Source organism: Lutra lutra, chromosome 13 (genome assembly GCF_902655055.1).
Source record: "Lutra lutra chromosome 13, mLutLut1.2, whole genome shotgun sequence".
Classification (NCBI taxonomy): domain Eukaryota; kingdom Metazoa; phylum Chordata; class Mammalia; order Carnivora; family Mustelidae; genus Lutra; species Lutra lutra.
In genome coordinates this window covers 21168624-21196042 of record NC_062290.1, presented here as the reverse complement: position 1 = coordinate 21196042, position 27419 = coordinate 21168624, and positions in this window count along the sequence as shown.

Here is a 27419-nt window from a genome sequence, read left to right as displayed (position 1 = left end):
CATAATTTTTTAAAGAGTTGATATGATAATTCCTGAGCAAAAATAATGATTGCTTAATGGAAAATTGAGGATCTTCCAGGATTTGATTTTTTTTTTTTCCTAGAAGGGATTCTGAAATTTAATGTAGGAAAAGTATAACAGTGATAAAGAAGAAAAGAATAAAGACTAAAACCTTTTGAAGAACATTTTTGTATCCCTTTGGAAAATTATAGAGGCATGTCAGATGTAAATTTTATTTGTATTTTTTAAAATTAGATTTTAAAATTGTATGGTCCTTCCTCATTAACACATGGCTAGCTTTTCCACTAGTCAATTTCTCCCCAGTTAGTTGGAAACTCTGATATTTTATTCAGTGCTGTGGGAAACAATTTTAAAGATAATTTCTTTATTGAAATGTTTAAAGGGGCACCTGGGTGGCTCATGGGTTAAGCCTCTGCCTTTGGCTCTGGTCATGATCTCAGGGTCCTCGAATCAAGCCCAGCATTCAGGCTCACTGCTCAACAGGAAGCCTGCTTGCCCCTCTCTCTTTGCCTGCCTCTCTGCCTACTTGTGACCTCTTTCTTTCTGTGTCAAATAAATAAATAAAATCTTAAAAAACAAAACAAAACAGAAATGTATAAAAAGAAAAACATGCATATCATGAATGTAACACTCAATGATTTTTCATAAAATGAATCCAGCTGCATAACCAGTAACTAGATAAAAAAAGCAGACATTAATTACCAGACCCTCAATACCCCTCATTTTGTTCTTTTCAGTCACCACTTACCATGAAATACACAAAAATAACCATTATGTCTAGCATCAGATACTAGTGTATCTTCTTCATTTTGTATTTTATACAAATAGAATCATACAGCATGTACTCTTGGAGAGGGTGTATTTGGATTATTTTGCTCAACATTTTGTTTGGAATGTATTCATATTTAAATGTAGTTTTAATTCATTCATTTTTTTTTTTTTTTTCTATATTTTAGTTTGTGAATATACCCCATTTCTGTTGACTGGTACTTGGGGTAGTTGTGTGTTTGGAGCTATTACAAATAAACCTGGGATAAACTTTCAAGAATATATTTGTTGGTGAACAAATGTATGCATTCCTATTGGATCATAGCTAGGCATGAAATCAGGAGTGAGTATATTCAGCTTTACAAATACTGCCAAACAGTTTTCCAAAGTTGTTGCCCAATGGTAGGTATGCTGCTATTGGCAACACATGTAAGAATTCTAGTGTTCCATATTTCATTTGCATTTTTCATTTCCATCTTTTTCATCTCATCCATTTTGATGGGTGTGTAGTATTACTATATATTGGCTTTTCCTTAATGACTAATGAAGTTAGCATCAGTTCATATATTTATTTGTGTATAATCAATTAGGAAAGTATTTTGTCTAATTTTCTATTGATTTGTCAGCTTTTATATATTTATCTGTAAAATACCTTTAAATATACTGACAGAGTTTTATCAGATATATTCATTGTATCTACTCTTACCTTGCATATTTTCTTAATCATGTTTCTTGATGAACAGTATATAATTTTAATATATTACTATCCACCCATTTATCCTTCATGGTTAGTACTTTTGTGCAATATTTTTAAAAAATTTTTTTCTGACTACAAAGTAACAAATTTTTCTATGCCTCTCTTTAAGAGTTATAATGTTTACCTTTCATAAATTTGAGTTGCAACTCATTTGGAATTAATTTTTGTGTATGGTGTGAGGTAGGGTTCAAGATGTATACTTCTTCCAAAAAAAAAAAAAAAAGATGTATACTTCTTCCAAATGAATACCCAGTTGATTGAATCCCATTTATTCAAAACATCATTCTCCCCTCTAGCACATTATAATTTAAGGAAAATAATAATCATTTACTAAGAGGAAGCTTGGTGGTCAAAATATGTTTGTGGGATTATTTATATTAAAGGAAATCAAATATTATAGGAATAGAAATGATCTAGAGCAACAAATCCTTAAATAATAGAAACATCCTTATAATTTGAGCCAAAATTTATTGAGCTCTTTTTTTTTTTAAAGATTTTATTTATTTATTTGACAGACAGAGATCACAAGTAGGCTGAGAGGCAGGCAGAGAGAGAGAGGAGGAAGCAGGCTCCCTGCTGAGCAGAGAGCCCGATGTGGGGCTCGATCCCAGGACCCTGGGATCATGACCTGAGCCGAAGGCAGAGGCTTTAACCCACTAAGCCACCCAAGCACCCTATTGAGCTCTTAAATAGGCTAGATGCATCATTTTTTTTTTTTTGAAGATTTATTTATTTGAGAGAGAGAGAACACAGGTGTGGGGGGTGGAGGCAAAGGAAGAGGGACAAGCCAGCTCCCTACTGAGTAAGGAGCCTGACGCAGGGCTCAATCCCAGGACCCTGAGATCATAATGCTTAACCAATTGAGCCACCCACGTACCCCTCCATTTTTAAAGTGACCATTTTATTTTAAAATACCATTAGGTTCACAGGAAAGTTGCATAGATAGTGCAGAGTTCTCATATATAACACACCCAGTATCTCCTATTGTTAACACTTTACACTATTATGGTGTATCTGTCATAATTAATAAAGCAATTTTGAGATGTTATTATGTACTAAAGTCCATGCTTTATTCAGATTTCCTCAGTTTTTAACCTAGTATCTTTTTTTTCTGTTCCAAGATCCTACTCAGGTATATTATTATAATTAGTTGCCGTGTCTCCTTAGGCCACTCTTGGCATAAACAGTTTCCCAGACTTTCCTTGTTTTTAAGGACTTTGACCATTTTGAGGAATACTGTCAGGTGTTCTGGTAGAATATTCCTCAATTGTTCTTCCCCCCCCAATATTTTTCTCACGATTAAACTAGGTTTATATGGGTTCTGGAGAGAACAAAGTAGAAGTGCCATTTTCAAAACATCATACAAAAGGCATATACTATCAATGTGACTTATCACTGCTAATATTAACCTTGATCACCTGGTTGAGGTAGTGTTTGTCAGGTTTCTCCACAATTACTCCTTCTTCACCCCTTAAGAGATAAGGAGTTATGCTCCACCTTCTTGAGTGGAAAGTATCTATGTAAATTATGGAAACTCTTCTCCATGAAGGACTTGTCTAGTCTTCCCTAAGCATCATTTATCTTAATCCTCAAAGCAATTTTGCATCATCTAAAAGAATAAACACTTAGGAATATACCTACCCAAAAAGGCAAAAGACTTGTACACTAAAAACTGCAAAAACATTTCTGAAGGAATTGAGAAAAAAAAAAAGACTCCAATAAATGGAAATATATCAGATTGGAAAACAATATTGTTAAGATGTCAATACTACCCAAAGCATTCTACAGAGTCAAGGCAATACCTATCGATATCCCAGCAATGTTTTTCGAAAGATAAAAAAATCCATCCTAAAATTCACATGGAATCAGTCCTGAGAAAGAACAACAGAGTGGGAGATCTCACACTTCCTGATTTCAAAACTTATTACAAAACTATAATAATCAAAACAGTGTGGTACTGACATAAAGAGAGACATAAAAATCAATGGAATAGAATCCAGAGCCTAGAAATAAACCCTTGCTTACATGATTAAGTAATTTTTTTACAAGATGCTAATACCATACAATGGGAATAGGACAGTATTTTCAACAAGCAAAACCATATGTCAGCATACAAAGAATGATGTTGGACCCCTACCCTACACTGTATACAAAAATTAACTGAAAATGGGTCAAGGACCTAAACGTAAGAGCTGAAACTATAAAACCCTTAGAAGAAAACATGACAAAAGCTTTGTGACACTGGCTTTGACAGTGAATATAAACTGGATATAATCCAAAAGTACAAGCAACAAATGTAAAAAAAAAAAGATAAATTGGACTACATCAAAATTAAACATTTTTATACATCAAAGGACACTATCAACAGAGTTTAACTCTGTCTTTTAAAGACAACCCAAAAACAGGTGAAAATAACTGCAAATTATATACCACAAGAGGTTAATATCCATAATATATAAATAACTCCTACAACTCAACAACAGAAAAACAAACAACCCAATTGTAAAAAAGGACAAAGGATCTGAAGAAACATTTCTTCAAAGAAGATCTACAGATGGCCAATAAGGACATGAAAATATACTTAATGTCATAAATCATTAGAGAAATGCAAGTCAAAACCGCAATGAGATACTAATTCATACTCATTAAAATACCTATTATCAACAACAACAACAACAGGAAATAACAAGTGCTAGCAAGGATGTGGAGAAACTGGAACCCTATGCATTATTGGTAGAAATGTAAAATAGTGTAGCTACTTGGAAAAAGTAGAGTGGTTCCTCAAAAAAACTGCAAACAGAATTACCATATAACTGAGCAATTCCACTTCTGTGTATATATTCAGAAGAACTGAAAAGCTGAACTTGGACAGGGGCATCTGGGTGGCTCAGTTGGTTAAGTGTCTGACTCTTGATTTTGGCTCAGGTCCTGATCCTGCATCATGCTCCGTACTCAGGTGGGAGTCTGAGATTCTCTTCCTCTCCTTCTTCCTTTGCCCCTACCCCTGCTCACATGTGCACTCTCTCTCTCCCTCTCAATAAACAAAATCTTATAAAAAGGAAAGGAAAGGAAAGGAAAGGAAAGGAAAGGAAAGGAAAGGAAAGGAAAGGAAAGGAAAGGAAAGGAAAGGAAAGGGAAGGGAAGGGAAGGGAAGGGAAAGAGAGCGAGCGGGATTTGGACAGGTATTTGTACACCCAGGTGCAAAGCAGCATTATTCAAAAAACGTCAAAAGGTGAAAGCAACTTGACAGACGAATGGTATCTTAGTGGGTTTGGGCTTCTGTAACAAAAATACCATAGACTGGGTGGCTTATAAACAACAGAAATTTATTTCTCTTAGTTCTGAAGGCTAGGAAGTCTAAGATCAAGGCACTGGCAGATTCACTGGCTGGTGAAAACCTGCTTTCTGGTTCACAGATGTGGGGCTCTCTGGGGCCTCTTTTAAAAAAGTACTAATCCCATTCATAAAGCTTCCACCCTCATGACCTACTCACTCTCCAAAGGCCCCACCTCCAAATACCATCTCATTGGGAAATAGGTTTCAACAGATGGATACAGCAAATGGATCTATAGCACATGGATCAACATGATGTGGCATATATGCATGATGGACTATTATTCAGCCTTGGAAAGGATGGATATTGACACGGCTACAACATAGAGGAATCTTAAAGCTTTATGCTTAGTAAAATAAGCTGACAACAAAAGGACAAATACCACGATTCCACTTATATAAAGTACCAAGAGTGGTCAAATTAAAAGAGGCAGAAAGTAGAATGGTGGTTGGCAGGGCCCAGGGAGACAGGGATATGGGTAATATCATTTAATTCAGTTTCAGTTTTGGAAAGTGAAAAATGTTCTGGAGATGGATGGTGGTATACACTACCATGCACACAAGTGTACTTAATGTCAGTGACCTGCATGCTGCAAAATGGTGACAATGGTAAATTAAAGGTATATTTTACCCAATTTGAAAAATTAAAAAATAAAGCTGGATAAAAACCAATCATATGATGTCTCTATATAATTATTAATAATTTTTAGTAGTAATTTATAAAAATTCATCTCAGAGATGGTAAGTAGCTTGTCCAAGACCCTCAGTTAATACTTGACTAAGCAGGTTTTATTTAATTCCAAAATCATATATTTTTAATGATAGGCCTTGCTAATTCATATGATAAAAAAGTTTTCTTATTTTTTCTGAATATCATTAAAAATGTAATTCTTAGTCCTAAAGGCTTTATAAATAATTAATACCTTTAAATATAAATCACCTTCCATGCAGGTGCTCAAACCAAAATTCTGGGAATTATTCTTGATTTCTCTCTTAATTTTATCCACACAAATATCTTTAACTCTAGCTCCTTACCATCTCCCACATCTTTTCTTCTCTTCCACCTCCATCATTCATAGCCTAGACTATATCAATAGCCTAACTTCTCTTCATATCCTCCCACAGTCTTTCTCTACAGAATTGTAAACCAAAATATACAAAAGGTATCATTCCTCGAGGATGGGCATATGTTTTTGTGAAGGATCAGACAGTAAGTATTAGGGCTGTGTGAATCATATGCTTCTTGTCACAAATACCCAACTCTGCCATGTAGTGTGAAAACAGCCACGGATAATACAGAGATGTAAACAAATGTATGGGACAGGATTTCAGTGAAACTTTTTATGAAAAGTAGGACGCTGCCAAATTTGACCCACCTCTTACCTAACTAAAGACTAAACAAATGCTTTCCATTGCCCTTAGAATAAAATGGAAATTCTTAAACTGACCCACAAGAATTTAGTCTACCTTCCCAGACTTTCCTACCACTTTGTCCTCCTCCATATTCTGGGCATGTATTCCTCCTTTCCCTCACAATTGTTTGAACGTGAAAGTTTAATGTCAGCATATACCTTATATCATCAACCCTTTATTCTGCCTGGGTTGCTTTTCTCCCAGATTTTTTGCACAGCTGGGTTCTGATAATTAGCAGCTCTTCTCAAACACCACACCTTGTAAGGAAAGGCCTTCCCATACCACCAGATTCAAAGTGCTTTCCCTTGACGACCCTCTGTATAAATGACTCCGGTTTATTTCCTTTGTAACATTTGCCTTTATCTGAAATGATTCTGTTTGTTTATTGTCCAGAGTGTGTATTCACCTCTATCCTACCTCCCCAAAATAGATGTTAAGCATCAAGAGTAAGGGCCTACAGCTTTCCTATTGCCTGTTATATCCTCCACACCTAAAATGGTTCCAGGCATATAGCAAGTGCTTGTGAAATTATTCATAACAGAAAACATGAAAGAATGTATTTATGAGACACAGTCATATATTTGTAGTGGGTCTTCAGTTGAAAGTAGAATAACCATCCATTAATGCCATAATTTAATACTTCAGCTAAATTTCCAAAGATCATCTCCACTGACAATTCAATAATCACAAACTTTACATTTATATTTAATTATAAACACAAAACCAGTCTGTTTTATACATCAAAAACAACTATATAAATATGAAATTAAATTTTAGTGTTGTCATCACTCATCTTATACAACCTTTCAATAGTTCCTAAATATTTTAGCTAAACAATATTGTGCTTTTATGATGTTATAAACAAGCAAATAATGAAAAATGACATAAAGTACACAAATATGATAAAACCACTATTCCTGTTTTATTTCTTAAAAGTCGATGCATATGTTAGTTTTTTTTTTACAGTTGAATGTATCCTTTTGCATATCACACTGTTGTCCTTTCTTCATATTTACATCTACGCTGATTTTAAAGTGAGGACTTTTCCACTAAAATGACATTTGTATAATATAAATACATGACTTCCATTCACAGATTTTAATTTATAACCATTAAAATAACCAGTAAATATTATGTTTGCTCATAAATTCTGACTTCAGAATAAACAGATGCTCTTGAATCCTTTTTTAGTTCTGTGTTTTTACCAATAGGTGGCAATGAACATTCCTCCCTACATTTGCTTTATCATTATCGGAGACAACGTTAAGTATTGTCTTAACAGTGCAGGATTTTAGAAGGAGTAGTGACAGGAAAGTAGATTCTTTTAGTAGAATCTAAAAGACAACCCATTCTTTTTATCCACTACCTCCAATTGTTTAAACTTTTTTTTTATATGTTAAGCTAAAATCATCAAACAACATTTCTGTGGTAAGCCCAGTTCTGTCTGGTGAGGCCAGGCAAAATGATTTCCTAACCATTCTATGCGGCAGTTTGTTTTTTTTTTTTAATGATTTTATTTATTCACTTGAGAGACCCCAGAAGAGCATAAGCCAGGGGACGGGCAGAGGGAGAGGGAGAGGCAGGCTCCACACTGAGCAGGGAGCCCAACATGGATTGATCATGACCTGAGCTGAACAGAGATGCCCAACTGACTGAGCCACCCTTGGGCTCATATGTAGCAGTCCTGAAGCTACTGGAGAAGTTATCTTTTCAGATGTAGGTTTCACATTTTATCAACCATTTCTCCTGAGACATGGCATGGTTTCAGATGCTCTATGCTGCTTAACCTTCTTTGACATACTCCAATTAGTTCCTGCCCATCTTAAAGTATACCATGCAGACATAATCATAGTGTAAAATGTAGGCAATGCAAAATTCAGTGAGACTATTATTCATCGTTCTTATAGATCATATATTCTTATGAATCCACCTTCGAAACTTTATTGTCTATTGTCAGGTATGTCACACTAAGACTTTTTACCAAGATCATCATATTTTAAAAAGATCCTCAGGTCTTACTCACATCTTGTATTTTGAAATCAAGTTCAAGTTTGTTCATTATCCCTACTTAAGTTTTATCTTTGATGTCTTAATCTTTTTTTCTCAGCCTGTTATTATCACTTCGAATATTGATTCAGTCTTCTCTTGTATTTGATTGTCCCTCCCTGAGTATCCACAACATGATAAGGTTCTCTTTTTCTTTTTATCCAAGTAATTGATTTAATTTTTCAAGCGTTAACTGAGTTAAAAATTTCTGAAGTTCCAAAGTCTCCACCAGCCATTTTATTCCTTGATGTTCTCACACTGGAAGTTGTGATCCACAACTGATGACACTCATCCACGCACTTCAGTACTGAATGGCATAAATCAAAATGTTGGTAACCAGAGAATTTCTGTTCTGAATGAGGCATCTTTGAAATACAGTGCACCTGAGTTGTATTTTAGACTTTCATCGTGGACCTGATGTATTACCTCTAACTCTCACTATAGCACAAATATCATCAAAAACTACTCTACTGTCAATATAATCCTTAGATCATAATTTTGGCCAGTCTCTCCAGTCATACCCATTAGTATCTATATCAACTTCACTGCTAAAATTACATGAGCAACTAAAACTTTGTGCAAAGTCTCTCAAAGATAACTTTTTAACCGCCACTCCAATGGCCCACAAAGAGTCGATATTTGTTTCAATCTTTATTTACTTATTTTAGCTATAACCCTCTTATAGTTCGCCTTCTTCTTATTTACAGCTTAAATGATGGAGGCAATACCTCACGGCAAAATAAACTCCTGTCAGATTTCGTGCCACATGTTTACAAAGGCATCATTGCCTAATTACTGCTGTATTGGTCCACAAGCCACAGCTCAGAGTTATTCAGTATGAGGCAGTAACGGAGGCTTTGATGTAGAGCCCTTAATGCAAGACAATGCAAATGACATTTACTAGCAATTTTTCCCCCATTAATGAACAGTACTTCAGGGAGTGTAAAGGCAAGAGGCATATAATTTCTGAACTATTTAAATTGCTAATTAGATCTGTACAGGAGGTGTATTCCTAATGCAGACAATTACAACGGCTCCTAAGTGTTTGCCTTACAGTTGCTAATTACTGCAGAAGCCAATTAATTGCTGTTGACTTTTTGTATTCTTTTGCATATCGCCAGTTAATATTTACATTTATAATGAAGACAAAATTGGCAAACACTGTGTCATTTTGTAATGAACAATTCCAGTGTCTAAACAATGAACACATTATCCTCATTTGTGCCTGAAGAGTGCAGCTGATTAGCATATGTTCTGTGCATGCTAGAACATTGCTCTTTCTTCTCAAGAGTAAAAACATCACTTAGGTGCAGGACATACAGGTGCAGTGTCTCCAGGGCTCCTGGAATTGGTTCCCACCATATGTCATATACCAGAGAGCAAAACAGTACACATCTATAAAAGTACAAGACTGAAAGGACTGAGCTTCTCTATGGAAGATAAGTGTAAAAGAATGCTGTGGACAACTGTCATTTTTTTAGCCACTCAGTATCTCTACTGTCTCCTATGCTGGAGGAAGCCCCTATCTTATGAGATCTCCCACTACGGATGTTGAAAAGACCAGGTATCACTCTTTTCTAGCTTCTGTCAGCAATGATTGGGCATGTTGGGCACCATCAGTTAAATGCACACCTACTAGATCTGTAATCGGGATCTGGCAGGGAAAGAAGTGAGAAAGCCAACAGACTCTTCTAGTTATGATGGTGGAAAGGATGGGGACAGTGGTATTTAATCATACCGTGCATTGTTCAGTGCTCACAGTGTCCACAGAAAAAGCAATGGCAAACAGCACTTGGTTGTGCACATGGAGTGTTTTCAAGTATTTTTTCCCCTAGCTTTGCAGCCCTGTGGCCAGTCTTCCAATCCTCCTGGTGATGCTGAGAGCAGCTCATTTGTTAAAAAAAAAAAAATTGCCTCCCCAAATCTCCCAGTTTCTTTTGTTACTGGCTACTAAGAACAATAGCAAGTGTTTTGCAAGTTTGATGAGGGGTGGGGGATGCACCCATTGCTCAGAGTGCCATGTTTTATGTATTCTTTGACTTCTATAAAATCATGTGTTCAGATGCAATATATGAAGAACTGAGGAAAATCTAGATGAAACCATTCCTAGCTTCGCATTACCACCAAAAGCAAATAAATAAAACACCAATACAGAAGCACACGTGCACACACATGCCAACTTTCGTCTTTATTTTTACCTGCCAAAGGGAATAAGTTGGAAATAATTCTCTCCCTAACCAGCATATTTGTCAGAGTGTGTATTGTAAACAGCAGGGGCCTGAAGTGATTTTGTCAACCAGTTTTCCTACAGTGAAAACATAACTTTCATTCTCAACAACCTCTGGGCAATGCAAACAGAAAAGAGGTGGAAAATGACTTCTTGAACAAGGAAAATTTCTTGCTGCCTCATCCAGGGTAGATATGCTACTCTGTCATCCTACGCTTTATTGTTTCCCCTGTAACACTGCAGCAGGCATTGGAGACACAGAGGTGGAACCCAAGAACAAATAGTACATGAAGTGAATAATTTAGCCTCCAAGAATTAAAAGCCAAAAATAGACACAGAAATGAAAAGCAAAGGGCCGATATGGACTGTTCAGGACGCTCAAAGAAATGGTGTGATAAAAGTTCAACAACCTGACCTCTAAAACTATAAAAAATAAAATGCTCTGATTTGTACTGTTGCAATCTCCTTGCTGTAAATGCCACCTTGGCCAATGTCAACCTACAATGGTTGGAATTTCACCAAACACAAAGTTGGAAGAGGTGTACAATAGCACCTTGTTTAGTCTTTCCATCATACAGATATGAACCAAACTGACATACATAAGTAAAGATAACCCCAAGAACATGGATAATAGTAAAAGGTAGTGAATTAATTGATATGTTTTCAGTATTTAATATTTGTCTTAATACATTTTATTTAATTATACATTTATATAATTTAAATTTTAATAATTGGTTCTCAACCTTCTTGAAAATTTTAACAATTGCCTTCACAAGTATGTGTGAGCCAGTTTGGCACACAACTGTAATAAATCACATGTAATTAGCTACTGCCAGGGTTCTATCCCTTGTTCATTAGGATTGAGGTTTGTCCATTTATAGCAAAGGTTTCAAACTTTACTTTCCTAGATGATCCTCAAGAATCAAATCAACTTGATAGTTACTATGTTCTAGCTTTGAAAAATGCTTATAGGAACAACCGTGATGTTATGTACTACTACTGCAAATATACATGTCCCCAATCATTATTACTCACCTTATATATGGCTATAGAATGAACCATAATGAAGACTCACAGGTGGATATTACATTATTTCCCAAGGTATATTCATCATGCTGAAAGAAAAAGAAGTAATCATTACCTGACAGTCATTTTCATTGACATTTTTAAACATCAGTCAACATGCATTCAATTCAATGATCATGCATGCATTGAATATCATACATTCTTAATAATAGATACTACATCTGTATCTTTCATGCCTATGTCATACATTAAATGACTCTGACCCTGACTAAAATTTTCATAAGTGCTCAAACTAATGCAATATTCAGCCTGAGAATAATGCAGGGGGAATAAAGGGAAACAGAGGTAAGTCCATAGCCATTCAGTTGATACTCAATTCTATATAAACACATCACGTTTGTGTGTGCATATATATATGCATTTGTGTACCCGTATATGTGTGTACACATATGTGTGTGTGCATAAATTCTCTTAAGATTTCAGCCTTATTTTTTTTAAGATTTTATTTTACAGACAGAAATCACAAGCAGGCAGAGACAGAAAGAGAGAGAGGAAGAGAAGCAGCCCACCCACCGAGCAGAGAGTCTAATGCAGAGCTCAATCCCAGGACCCCGGGACCACGACCCAAGCCGAAGGCAGAGGCTTTAACCCACTGAGCCACCCAGGCGTCCCAAGATTTCAGCCTTTTAAAAAATATTTTATTTGTTTATTTGAGAGAGAGACACAAAGCAACACAGAGCACGAGAGAGACAAGCGAGACGAGCAAGCGAGCACAAGTAGGATGGAGAGGAAGAAGCAGGGTCCCGCTGAACAGGGAGCCCAATGCAGGTTAGACCCCAGGACTCAGAGATCATGACCTGAGCAGAAGGCAGATGCTTAACTGACTGAGCCATCCAGGCGTTCCTCAGTATTATTTTTCAAGCAAAAAAGTTAATGGAGACTTTTAACATGACTAGTGTTAATTTTTTTTTTTTCAGAATGCTCATCTATTTTTCAAGATCATAGAGTTCATTTGTTCTAGCTTTGTCTATACTGACAATTTGGCTTCACCTGATTATTTACTCTTCATGAGTATTTCAATTTCCTAATATGAACAATGATTAAAAACAACAAAGTTCAGGCGTTTAACATCTTGTAGAGGCAAGAAAAAAAAATGGTATGTTTCAAGAATCTTCATCTGTGATACACAGAGTGAACATATGCCAGAGAGGAAAGCCTAATATGTATTAAAAGAGTGAAACTGAGACTATTTGGCCACTTAGTCAAGCAAAACCAGTCTCAGGAGGATTTACTTAATATTTCGATTCTCGAAGTTGCCAGAGCGTTGTTTATGGTGCTTGCATTTCTCCTTTTCTCCACTTCTTTACGTGTTTAATTTCATGCATTAATTGCGTTGAAAGTTCTCAGAAGTAATAATGCTGGCCTCATGTTTCTGTTCTGTTTTGTTTTGGTTTTGGTTGTTCCCAGATTGCAAAGGCAGAGCTTCCTAAAAACAATTCCTCCTCTGATGGGGCCACACGTGTGTCTTGCCCCTGACATTTCAGTGATGCAAGGACACTGTGATAAATCAACTTCCCATGTAATTACAGAACCTAAATGTGTAACATCCATCAACCAACTGTTTCTGTTTTCTCTCCGTATGCTCTTTGTGGCCCCTTCCTCTTAGGAATTAAAACAGGCAGGCTAGATTTGTACATTTTTCATAGTGCTTCCAGTTTTTCTGAAGGTACGCAGCTTCATTCCACACCTGCTCCGGGTTTCCCCCTGTGCCTCTTTCTTGCCCCTGTTGGTCTCACCCTTCCGACTTTATTTGACAAGACACTCCAGCCCCTTAGAGGGAGAAGTTTAATTATAATCAAACCTTCACCTGATTGTGTCATTAATATGAAATTTAAAGGAAATACAAGAAAGGACTATTTTGAGGGGAAAAAATGGAACCTTTAAAAAGAAATAAATTATAAGCTTAATTGACTCAAACTAACTCACTGCCTTACACAATCAGGGCAAGCTTCCTGTCTGTCACTCTGCAGGTCTTTCTCTGTGGTCTCCTCACCCTTCTGCTTGGATTCTCTGAACAAAAAAAGAATAACATAATTTAGGTTGAACTAAAGGTCATTTGGAGAGCCTCCAGCTGTCCAGTCAACTAAACTACAAGAATAAAGGATTTGGGGCTCCCTCTTAAATTTCATTTTCTGTATTGTGACTAACTTGTAGCTGCCGATGTGTGAATTTCTTGATGAGTTTCCTTGGCCTCGTCCCCAGGATACTGAACCCCTAGACAGCTCATCTGTGCTTTGTTCTCACCCAGCATGCTCATTGTTTGGAGTTGGTGGTGATGGATGCATGTGGCATATAAAAACCCTACGAAATCATTCAAACAGAAGGAACAGGAGAGGATTAGAGGAAACCAGCTGGCTAGAATGAAATTGGCAGGGTTCAGCCAATGAAAGTCAACTTGCCAAGATTTAGTCTTCTGTTAGGTCATCTGTTTCCTCCTAACTAAACAACTCTTGGATATTTATAGACATAAATGAATTTTTATTCTCCTCAATAGCCAATAACTTGTCATTTCTGGTATTTGAATGTCAGTCATGGGGAAAAACAAGAACTTGTATATAGAACACTCAAGCATAGTTGCCTTCAAGTGGAAAACAGGGAACAGATATATTATTTTACTCCACTGAATGCCAAACCAAAACAGAATTTGTGGAGACTTTATACAGTTGGCAGACTTTATACATACTGCTGGACAGCTGCACATTATTTATAAGACTTTCCAAAGTTTAAGTATTTTTTAATATGTACATTTCCAGCCCTCTAACTTCAGGCTTCCAAATTACCCAAAGAGTCTATAATCACTTTAGGTGACAAGATGTTTCTTCACCTAATTTCAACCCAGGTCTGAATCTCATGGAAAACAACAACAACAACAACAACAACAGAAACCTATTATTCAACATTCAATTCATACTTCACTTGCTGAGGCAGTTAGCTTGTCTTTTGTTTACATGTTTGATTTTGGTATAGTACGTATCTCTAAACTTCATTTTTGTATGATTTTCATAGCAAAATTCATTACATTTGATTGCATTTTTTTCTGAAATTTTTTTTTTTTTTTTTTTTGGTCAGCATCAAAAAAATGAAGGTTATTCAGTTTACTGTCACCTAAAACTAAATTGTGTTGTGTGTGGAGAAGCTAAGAAAACAGTATGGGAAGTGTGTGTGTGTGTGTGTGTGTGTGTGTGTGTACTCGTGTACATGTGATGCATTTATATGCAGGAAGAGACATATATAAAAGTACATGAGCTCACGTCAAACTTCTGACTTTCAAAAATTTAACTGCCATGTTTTGTCTTCTTTTCAGTGACTCGAAAGGTCTATGATCTTCAGCAATTTGTATTTTGCTGAATGTGAGTTTAAGTCACATGGATTATAAGCGTGATGTACGGGAATGACCATATCAGGGGTTATATCTAACTGCTCAAACCTACTCACCAGTGGGACTTTTGTATTTTTGTTATGTCATGGTGTGCACGGAAACTTTTGACGAAAATTACTTTTAATTTTCCTTAAGTTAAAAATACTATCATGTGAAAAATAAAGAAGTTTGTACAAGCTGAAAAGACTATTAACTTATGGTGTGAAAATGTGCCTAGAAAACATGATTTGGGGAGTGGGGAACATGCTTCACACATAGCTAATAGCTCCTAAAAATACTATGTGATGAGATATTTAGGACATTTGCGCTACAAAAAGTCATAATTATATCCTCCCTGAAGTTCTAGAACAGAAGCTACATTCTCTAACATCTCTAGGGCTCAGGGAGGCTATATGAGTGAGCTGAGGGAACTAGGTGAAGAGCCATTCTTAGAGGTGTGGAGCTGCACAAGACTCGCAAACACACGCCATGCCCAAAAGGGCATCAGACATTCAGATATAGTCATCATGGGAAACGGAGGCTAGCACTGGCTAATTTTCTGTTTTTCAGGAAAAGCCAGAAATCCACATTTATATGTGAAATTTTCCACTTTGTAAATATCAGCTCAACCAAAAAACAGCCAACAAAGATACTCTGGGGGCCAAAAAAAGACAAAAACAAACTAACAAAAAACATAGTACACAGTAACTGCTAGTTTACAACTTCTGTCCTACGATCTTTACAAACACATCTATATTTGCTTAGAAAAAAAGTGATGGTGTGTACTAATCTCTGAATCATAAAGAGATGTGACATTAAAGGAAATCTGCAGACTCCCTATTGTCGGATCATCATCCTCTTTGAAAGTTTCTTCTAGAATTTCCAGAATATCGTCCATGAAAGAGTTGGCCAATAAGAGTCATTTGCACAAAGCTTAGAAGGCAGAAGGGAAAGAGAAGCCATTATTCCCTAGAAGCAGTTCTGTCCAGCCATGCAGGGAGACGTGATTCATGGGAACTTCCTGCTAAGCTCTTAACAACCACCCTTTTGCTGCCTTATGCTGAAATTGTTGATGGGACTTTGCCAGAAATTCTTGAAAAATGCACGGCTCCTGGGGCTTCCTTGAGAACCACATGATTCAGTGCTTAGGCCTGAGGGGATCAACAGGGACTCTGCCCCCATGTGCTCCCTAAGTTTTAAGGTTGTTTAAATTTTTCATTCCTTTTACTTTATAAAACCCTTGTCATAACTGCAGTATGCAGAGTGGCTTCCAACCAAACCATTCAACCAAACCATTGTAACTGAATGAACAGGATATGAAAATGGCTTTCCTTTTTTTTTTTAAAGATTTTATTTATGTATTTATTTATTTTTTTAAATTTTGTGGGTTTTTTTGGTAAAGATTTTATTTATTTATTTATTTGACAGAGAGAGAGAGAGAGATCACAAGTGGGCAGAGAGGCAGGCAGAGGGGGAGGGGGAAGCAGACCTCCTGCTGAGCAGGGAGTCTGATCCCAGGACCCTGAGATCATGATCTAAGCCGAAGGCAGAGGCTTAACCCACTGAGCCACCCAGGTGCCCCTGAAAATGGTTTTCTTGGATGAGTTAGAATCATACAGCTGCAAAGAATGTAGTTATTAAAATTGATTTAATTGATTATTAAATAAGATCAGAAAACAATTTCCCTCATAGATATTTAATCCATTGTTTGCTCAGGTATAGTTCATCTATTCAGTCACACATTTTATCTAAGGTGGCTGAGGCAGGTAGGTGCAGAATGAAGAGAAGGTGGGTGGGAAATAACAGATAATTCCAAACTACCATACATCTCTTTATAAGTGGGACTAACCTCCATTTAGACTACTTCCTTTTATCTCTTTTTTTCAGTTTTGGTTTCATTTGAAGGAGTCAAATGCCAAATATATGAACTAAACTAATTCTGAGTCCTTAAAAGAAAATCTGTATTTTGTTTATGTACTGCCGAAAATCTCCAGGGTAAACAACTTTCAACTCTGCTTTCCCTTTACACACACACACACACACAGGCACACACACATGGCTATTCAATCCTAATCACAACTTATTCCTGCAGTAACTCACTTCAGCATTTTTTGTTGTTGTTTTTAAAAGTGATTTATTTATTCAACAAATATTTAATGAACACCAACTTTGTGCCACATACTTTTCTAGACACTCCTGATATAGGGATAAAACAAATGGCTTTACATTTGTTTTAAATAGATAATAACCCAATGCATAAATACATAATAAGCACTGTAAGGCATTCAAGAGGTATCTGGAGATGTGTGGAAGGCGGGATATTTGAGCAGCGCCTAAGTGAAGTGATCTCTAGTATAAACAGCAGGGAAGAACAAGTAGACAAATGTGCCTGGTAGAAGATGAGGCTCAAGAGGGAGCAGAACCCAAGATCCTGTAGGTCATCATCAAGACATTAGATTTTATTCTGAAGAGAAAGTCATGGAAGGGTTCCATGCAGAGGGGTGATATTATCTAATTTTCAGTTTTAATACAATCACTCTGGGAAACTATGTGGAGATTTGAGTGGGAAGTCAAGAATAGAAATTTATGAAATTAAAACTGGAGGTTTCCACCTTGCAGGTGTCGGGATACTAATGCTCTCAGGGCTTCAGTATCTTTACCTGTGAAATAGGAAGGTTACTAATACTTATTACCCAGGTGTGCTGTGGGAATTAGATGCGTTAACATGTGCAGAGTATTCAGAGCCTCTCCAACTATGTGTTGGTCAGCAGGGGCAGCAGCTGAAGTGGTAAAAATTGAAGTAACAGTAGGAGAGCTACTCTAATCCCCTGAGATAGTAAGTCCCATGAATAATCCAGTCTTTGTCTTTCCAGAATTTTCCCTATACACACACAAGCTAACATATACATAGTATTTTTCTGATTTGATATTTTTTTCAAAAATGGGATTGTACACACTTTTTTCCTTCTCTAAATCCTTTCAGTTTTCACCTAGTATTATTCATGGACAATCTATTAAAATAGTCCCCCCACTGATGTGGTTTCACTTTCTATAGTTTCACTTACCCACTGTCAACCATGGTCTAGAAGTAGATGACCTACTTCTGAAATACAGTGAGAAAGTCAATGTCACAATGTCCATGTCATTCACACCACTTCACCTCATCACACAAGCATTTTATCACCTCACACCATCAGGTGAATACAGTACAAGAAGATACTTCGAGAAAGACCACATTTACAGAACTTTTCTTACCATATATTGCCATAATTGTTCATTTTTGAGATTTTATTTATCTGAGAGACAGAAAAAGAGAGAGAAAGAGAGAGAGAGAGAGAGAGAGAGAGAGAGTGTGTGTGTGTGTGTGTGTGTGTGTGTGTGTGCGTGCATGCACATGCATGCCAGTCAGGGGGAGGGGCAGAAGGAGGGAGAGTAGCAAGCAGACTCCCCGCTGAGCTTCATCCCATGACCCTGAGATTATGACCTGAGCCCAAATCAAGAGTCAGACAACTTAAATGACTGAGGCATCCAGATGCCTCTTTTCTATTTTATTATTACTTATTCTTGTCAACCTCTTACTGTGCCTAATTTAGAAATTACACTTTGTCATAGGTATGTATGTATTAGAAAAAGCACAGTATATATAAAGTTCAGTTCTACCCATTATTTCATGTATCCACTGGATCTTAGCACATATCCCTGCAGATAAGGGGGGACTACTGTATTTCAGCACAAGTAGATCGAAGTAAATAGTATTGCCTACTATTACATAGTGTAGATGCACTGCAATTTATTTAACATTTCTTGCACCTCTTTGAGGCTTTCTGTTTTTCTTGCCATGACATCCACTGCTGTGATCATTTCATGTCATCATGCATCATTTGTGCACAAGGTCCTGTGGGATAAAATTCCTAGAGGTGGGGCTAATGGCTTGATGGTTACATGCATTTTAAATTTGAACTGTCACTAGCAAATTACATCTTATTTTATTTTTTCAAGATTTTTGATTTATTTGACAGGGAGAGAGACAGCCAGAGAGGGAACACAAGCAGGGGGAGTGGGAGAGGGAGAAGCAGGCTTCCCACAGATCAGGGAGCCCAAGGTGGGGCTCAATCCCAGGACCCTGTGATCATGACCTGAGCCAAAGGCGGATGCTTAATGACTGAGCCACCCAGACGTCCCCCAAATTACATTTTAAATAAGTAGTTCTGGCTTATAATCCTACCAATGGTATAGCTGAGTCTGTTTTCGCACAACCATAACAATTGCATTATTTTTAAAATTTTGATAGTCTAAGGTCAAAAATTCATCTCTTTTTAATTGCTGAGTATACATATTTATATTATGCCTAATATTTATTAGGCACATTTTCTTACTTTGATTGGTTTGTACTTTTTTCTTTTTTTGACTAGATTATTACTATTGTGGCTCTTTCCCTTACTGCTTTGAAAGAGATCTTTAAAAAGAAATAAAAAGATTTTATTTATTTATTTGAGAGAGAGAGTGTGTGCACATTTGTTGAAGGAAGGACAGAGGTAATCTCAAGCAGACTCTGTACTGAGCACAGAGTCCAACACCAGGCTCAATCTCACAACCCTGAGATCATGAACTGAGCTGAAACCAAGAGTCACACGCTTAACTGACCGAGCCACCCAGGTGCCCCAAAAGAGATCTTTTTACATGAATAATATTTATATTGCCCATATTTCCTTCTCACATGTGATTTGTTTTTAACCTCCACTGTGGTGATAATTAAGGTGATTGTCTATTACATAATAGATTTCTAAAATATTTTGTTTAGTCAAATCTACCAATATTTTCTCTTTTAACTTTTTGGTTTCTTGTGTTGCTTCAAAAAGCCTTATGCCAAGTTTAAGTGATAATCTTCTAAATATTTTATGATCCTGAAATATTTCTGTGTGGATCAACTGATGAATCTGGAATGTATTTTAGCCTTGATGGTGCAGAGAGACAATTATTTCAGATGAAAAAAATACTCAAATATTACAAAAGAATTCTTTTCTAAAGTAGAAATGTGCTTTATTTCCTGCTCTGGGTATAAAACCCACTGTGTGATTGGCCATGCTCTCCCTTCTCCTCGGTGCCTACTTTGGAGGCCATGTACTTCACATATCACAGTCTAGGTGAAAGGAGCTAGACCTAGACCGGAAACCACTAAGGAGAGCTCCAGATCCACACTGGGCTCTGGGAGCAAGAAACAAAGCTTTATGGATTAAGCCCTGTGATATGGGGGCTTATTTGTTACTATAGTACATCACCGTAAGTAATCACACTCCGGTGTGGGTTAAATTTGCTGTAAGATTTCTGAGAAATAGAAAACCATTGACTGTAATAGTGAAAATTATTTATTTCATGAAAGAGTAGATATTTATTTATTTTTTTAAAGATTTTATTTATTTACTTGACAGATAGAGATCACAAGTAGGCAGAGAGGCAGGCAGAGAGAGAGAGGAGAAAGCAGGCTCCCCGCGGAGCAGAGATCCCAGGACCCTGGGATCATGACCTGAGCCGAAGGCAGAGGCTTTAACCCACTGAGCCACCCAGGTGCCCCGAAAGAGTAGAGATTTAAAAGAGAATGAGGAGTGCATATAAAATTGCAGGACCCATGTGAGCGCTACGGGCAACGAAGTACAAGAATCACAGGAAGCATCTTAGAGAAACAGGTGGAAGTGAGAAGGCTAGATAAGTCAAGTAGATCCAGAACATTCACTAATATGGAAAAGCTAAGTTAAAACGGAGACTGCTAAATCAGGCAAACTGTTCCATAGGTGTTTTCTGAAAGGTACTTCTTTTCCTGTCTTAAGGATGCTTCTCCTCTTCCTGATGATTTATTTTGGGCGTTGTTTCTGTGCACAACCCTTCGATATCAACTGCAGGAGCAGTAGCCCAGGCCGCCCCTCTGCTGATTGCTGTCCTCTGGCCTCAGGGGAACCACTTGTCACCTCATAGTGACTATCATGTCTACTACTGCAGAGGAGAAAAAATTCTTAGCTGTTGCAAAACATTTTCCAGTGATTTAAGGATCTAGCAGTCTACCAACTCACTGTTATAATGAGCTGTGGGGCTTTTCCCTTAGATTTTGCAGGACGTGCCCTTGAATTATTTATAACAGAGCAGCCACCTGCTTGCAACAATTTTCTATTTTGCCTTGTGCTTAACTGGCCTTGTCAACTGGTATTGGAGGTACAGTGGCACTCGGCACTTCACCCTTCGACCCCCTATGAGAACACGCTGACCGTGAGCTGCCATACACCTTAACAGGTCCTTCCACTACAGCCATGGCCTTTGTCTAAATAGACAGTCTTATATGCTTCATTATGAGGAGCTGTGCTGATTCAATTGTTCAACCAGGTGCCGCCAACTCCAGCGTTACTTCTTTTTTTTTTTTTCCTGAAAGACGGAAATTTATGACTATATATGCTTGTGTTGACAAAAAGCAATCTGAGTGGTGGGAAGGGGAAACCAACCCACCAGCATTCAGACGCACAGCTCTGTGCTGGCAAACAGGCAATGCCTTCGCTTTTTTCTTCCTCCACTTTAACAAAAAGAAACATTACATGTTTGAGTAGACAACAAGAGGTACCATTAGGATTCAGAAAATTGAAAATCTAGACTGCAATAAAAAAAAAAAAAAAGACAGCCACAGGGGAATTTGTAATGGTTTCCCCACATTTTAAAAGTGGAATACTTCCGTTTTTTATTCACCTTGCAACCAGTGTTCACAAACAACAGCAAAGAACAAAAGCTGTGATTTATATCTATGGACAGGTATACACGCACCCCTGACCTCCTGCTGCCTCCCTCGCCCTCCGTACCAGAAACAATTTATGGAGGCTGGTCTAAATAAACATTAAGGAGGCAAGGCCACAAACTGACAGCCAGGAAAATCAATGGTCTCCAGAAACCAGCAAGTAGGATCAATAAAAGAGATTAGGCATCACAAGCCAGTGTAAGGCAGTTACAGGTAAATGTGGCTTGCTCTTCATCTGACAAGGTTCTCGGCAACAGGACAGAAGCTCATATAAACAGAAGCATGCAGCAGGTAGCCAATGGAGGCTCCTCCTGACTTGGTGGAGACTGATGGATGACCCCAGAATGAAACGGATTTATACAGAGGCCGGTGGGAATTTTCAATTGCTTTTCCAGCATCATCTCACATACCTGGGCAGCCGCGCATAGGAAGTAGTGCAGATGTATCTTTTGAAAATCTCTCTGTGTTTGCCTCTCACTAGTTAGCTTTCTTTGGATTTATTTATTACTCCTCCTTGACTCAGGCGAGCACATCTTTGCCCTCCCTATCCCCCTACACACCACACACACACATACACACACTCTCCCTTTCTCCCTCGCATTCACCGTTACTTTTATTAACAGAATTATTTATACTCACATGCATAATGAGCCTGTTTGGGAACCTTTCGGATGCAAACTTAACCATACACATATATAGTCTCCAAAGAAAAGTGATCCATTCACAACTTCAAATATTAGACTGTTGACTTGCAAACTTAATTTAACAACAGTAAAATAAAAGACAATCACATTGTTGAGTTTGTAAGTTGATGTCCAAATCTTGTCAACAAAAGAATGAAGGATAATTATGTTCTTGAAAAACAGGAAATCTGAAAAAGGAAGGACCAAGGCAAAATAGCCATTGCCTATTTACAGATCTGGCTAGTTAAAACTTGAAAATTCAAATCTTAGCTTCATAGGAATGGTTACCTTAAAAAAATGGTGCTATACTTTGCCTCAAGAATTCCATTTTAGGGGGTGCCTGGGTGGCTCAATGGGTTAAGCCTCTACCTTCAGCTCGGGTCGTGATCTCGGGGTTCTGGGATTAAGTCCCGGGTTGGGCTCTGTGCTTGGCAGGGAGCCTGCTTCCTCCTCTCTCTCTGCCTGCCTCTCTGCCCACTTGTGATCTCTGTCTGTCAAAAAAAAAAAAAAAAAGCCTCTGTCTTCAGCTTGGGTTGTGATCCCACGGTCCTGGGATTGAGCCTCACATTGGGCTCTCTGCTCAGCGGGGAGCCTGCCTCCCACCCTCTCTCTGCCTACTTGTGATCTCTCTCTCTGGGTCAAATAAATAAATAAAATCTAATTAAAAAAAAAAACCTGTATTTTAGAAGTGGAGATAAGGCTTCTGACAAGAATATGATAAAACAACAGATGAAGAGGACAGCAAAAGGAAGAAGTTTAGTTTTTCTGAACACTAAAACATGACTGGGAATTTTAATTGAATTTTAATCAAGGGAGAGGAGAGATGTGAGTCTAACTCTTGGCTGTAACAGATTAGGAAAAATATCACACCTTTGTGAGGCACCTCCCATCCCTTAAGTCTGGGTTTACCTGGTGACTTGCTTTGACAAATGTGATGTGTTAGAAATTGACACTGTGTGAGTTCAGAGCCTAGCTTTCAAGAGACCTGAAATCTTACTCTTTTTTTTTTAAGATTTTATTTATTTATTTGACAGACAGAGATCACAAGTAGGCAGAGAGGCAGGCAGAGAGAGAAAGAGGAGGAAGCAGGCTCCCTGCTGAGCAGAGAGCCTGATGCGGGGCTCAATCCCAGGACCCTAAGATCATGACCTGATCTGAAGGCAGAGGCTTAAACCACTAAACCACCCAGGCGCCCCCGAAATCTTCTTCTCTTGATGCTCCTGATGGCCCACTATGAGCAAACCAAGTTTTAGTTTTCAGGTTAACAAATGTAAATGTCTCTTACAAAAGAGTACATTTTACTTGGTTTTCAGAGCTTCTCCTGTGTCGGCTGTTTCTCAAAAATAATCATCCTAAAATAATCCTATGCCAAAGAGGCATATGTGGGGGTGACAAATTCTGCTCCCTTTCATTCCATACCCAAAATGAAAAATGAATACTATGCCAGAACATGGAGACACCTGGAGCTTCCTGTTATAAAAAGATTCAAGTCACTTGCTTCTCTGTACTCGGCGTGCTTGGCGAGGTCACACAGAGATTCAGCGGAACTCTTTTCTGCTTACATTTTCTCAGGTCAAATCATTTCCCATCACACAGAACCAGGCCAGTCTTCTCTAACCCCAAGGTCAAGCTCACGTTGAAGTATCAGATACCGATTGCTAAATACTTTGATTTACCCCAATCTCTGGCTTTCAATTTCTTTGTGGGCCATGTATATACATAGCTTGGATATGGACATTACTATACAGTCATGCTCTTGGAGTTTGAAGAAATTTATGCTGGCTCTGAAGATCAGTCATCAGTCTAGAAGGCATTGGCAAGTCTTTTCACTTTGTGTTGAGCTTTGTTTTCATGTCAAGCCAATTTTTTATGAAAAATCACATAGCCCATTTTGGCCTATGATAAAATCATTATTGAGGAAATCATTATGTGTATCTTTCTGGAACTACACCAACTATTTTGTTCCAACTACTCCTCTCATGCCTTTATTGACAGGTCCAATTGGAATTAAATAAAGGTATATTTGGCATAAAGATGACTGTGTTCTTAACAAGGAAAGTAAAATCTAGTCAGGAGATCCCTTCTAACATCTGCCATTTACTTGGTTATCCAAGCTTAGACAAGTTACTTAGTTTCCACCCTCTTTCCTTGGATTATGAATACACTGTATACGTCTTACATGCCTCATAAGGTAGTTGTGACGTTCAAAATAAAGAGACAGCACAAAAGAAGCTTTACATCAAATGTAAATGGTTATAGCAGGTAAAAGACAAGTAATGCAATATTTACGAATCTAGTCACTTAACAAACAGCAGATAATTACCATGTCAGAAGCAAAGATAGCGAGGATACGGTTCTTGTAAACATGGGCTCATATTCTAAATTAAGAAACAAATAAATAAGCAAAAACTATTTGGGAAAAGTAGAAAGGATGATCACCCACCATCACTACTACTTCCACAGTATTAAAAGTTAACACTGTATCGGCCCTATGCTAAGCTTTTTATATGCATTACCACATTTAAGCCTCATAATCCTCTATAAAGAGGAAATTCTTTTCACCATTCTACAAGTGAGAATATTGAAGTTTGAAATAATGAGGCATTTAGCGTGACACTAAAACTTCAACTTTACAATACCAGAATAGGTGGAGGTTTTAGATGAGTTAATTTTTAAATACTTCAGGTCCCTGTGTATTATCTTGTTGATGAATTATTAGAGCAGCCTACTTGGACACAAGTCTGGAACACCAATCTGAAGTGTAGATTTGAACATCATCAGTGGCTAATCACAACTTGGGGGTTTCATCTCCACAGGAGAGTTTGGACAGAAAGGTAGAAGAAAAATAAGGACAATCATGTCTGCGATGTCCATTCTCCTAAGGAGAACCCAAGTTCCAAACATCTGGGTTCCTGGGCTTATGAAGGAGTCAGGCCTGAGTTTCTGCCTTAGAGAGGCCACAAGTCAAAGAAGAGGTCCCATATGTTTTCTCTTAAGTTCCTACAGTCAGCTCATCCCTGGAGGAGCAAGCAGAAGCTACACTATTAATCATCAGTGACTCTCAAGCAAAGAATTCCAGAACCTCATGACATCTGAACACTCTTGAATAACTAAGGATTGATTTTAATGAGTAAGAATTGACTGTATTTAAAGAAATTACATTTTTTCTTCATTTTATTTTACATATTTATCTTTAATAACATTATCTTTTCATATTTATCTTTAATAACATTATCTTTTCATATTTTGCAGAAATTATCTCTTCCATATTGCTATTTTACTTAAAAAGAAAATCTGTTTACAGTGATAGTAATTTGGGTCCTTGTTTGTAGATATTCCATTACTGATACCTATGGACCTAACCAAAGTTTCTGTATTGCAGTGTACATGATAGAAATACCACATTTGTGGGTTCATACTCCCAAGGAGGCAGACTTTGCAACTTCACTTTTCTAATGGTGGCAAAAGCTATTATTAAAATAAGAGGGGAGGGGCACCTGGGTGGTTTAGTGGGTTAAGCCTTTGTCTTCTGCTCAGGTCATGATCCCAGGGTCCTGGGATTGAGTCCCGCATAGGGCTTTCTGCTCAGCAGGGAGCCTGCCTCCCCCTCTCTGTCTGCCTGACTCTTTGCCTATTTGTAATCTCTGTCTGTCAAATAAATAAATTTAAAAAAAAATCTAAAAAAAAAGAAAAAAAAGAGGGGGAGCCATAAGAAGGTTGGTGCACATATGCAGCAATGGGGGTGGCTGATAATAGTAGAACTAGCAAGGCATGATCAAAACTGCAGACAAAATAACTTTAGCTAACTAATGATTTTTTAAAGAATAGTTTATGATTCTGGGATGCCTGGATGGTTCAGGCAGTTAAGTGTATGCCTTGAGCTCAGGTCATGATCCCAGGGTCCTTGAATGAGATGGGCAACAGGCTCCCTGCTCAGCTGAGACTCTGCTTATCCCTCTTCCTTTGCCCCTCACCCCCTCCTGTGCGTGTGCACTCTCTTTCTCTCTTTTTTCTCTCTCAAATAAATAAATAAAATCTTTAAGAAAAAAAAAAAAGCTTACAAATCAGAGTTAGCCAGCTAAGATAATAATAATTCGCAATAATAAAATAAATATCTGTATCTCCCGAAGAGGTGGAAACCAGTATAAGATACATTTTAGAATTTCTAATATCTGAAATAGAGCCTTCTTTTAAACATTACCTCAAAGTGTTTACAGTTAGATGTTGATGTATTATAGGCCTCATTATTATCTGTATTGTTAATTAGGAACTATTGATCATATTGGTCATGGAGTCATTAAAATATCATCAGATATCTTAAAATATCAAAATTATCTGTTTGCTTCTTTAGTTCCTTTTTTGTTTTTTTTAGATGTACATATCAGAAAATGAAATGAGATATTATATAATTTCCATCATGTATATTAAAAATCTGAACTTTTCTGGGGGCACCTGGGTGGCTCAGTGGGTTAAAGCCTTTGCCTTCAGCTTAGGTCATGATCCCAGAGTCCTGGGATCGAGCCCCGCATCGCGCTCTCTGCTCAGCGGGGAGCCTGCTTCCCCCTCCCTCTCTCTCTACCTGCCTCTCTGCCTACTTGTGATCTCTGTGAAAAAAAAAACAAAACTGAACTATTCTGAATTAAAAGTAGGTTCTCTACTGAAAACAATATAGATTGACTTGTGTAGGAACAGGCACTACATAAATGGGTAATATCAAGTTTTGTTCTTAATTGTAAATAAACGTTCACTGATATTTGTGCATTCAAATCACTAAGAAATGGTTATTACTAGGCAAAAATTCATTCACAAGTAGTCACTTATAAGTAGAAATAGTTAAAATCTAAAATTTCCCTAAGGCATAGATTAGTAAATTTGCCACATTATTTTTTTTTTTTTTTATCATTTTAGCACAGAAAATAGTGAGGCAAAAATGACAGTTTTCCATCTGTGATATT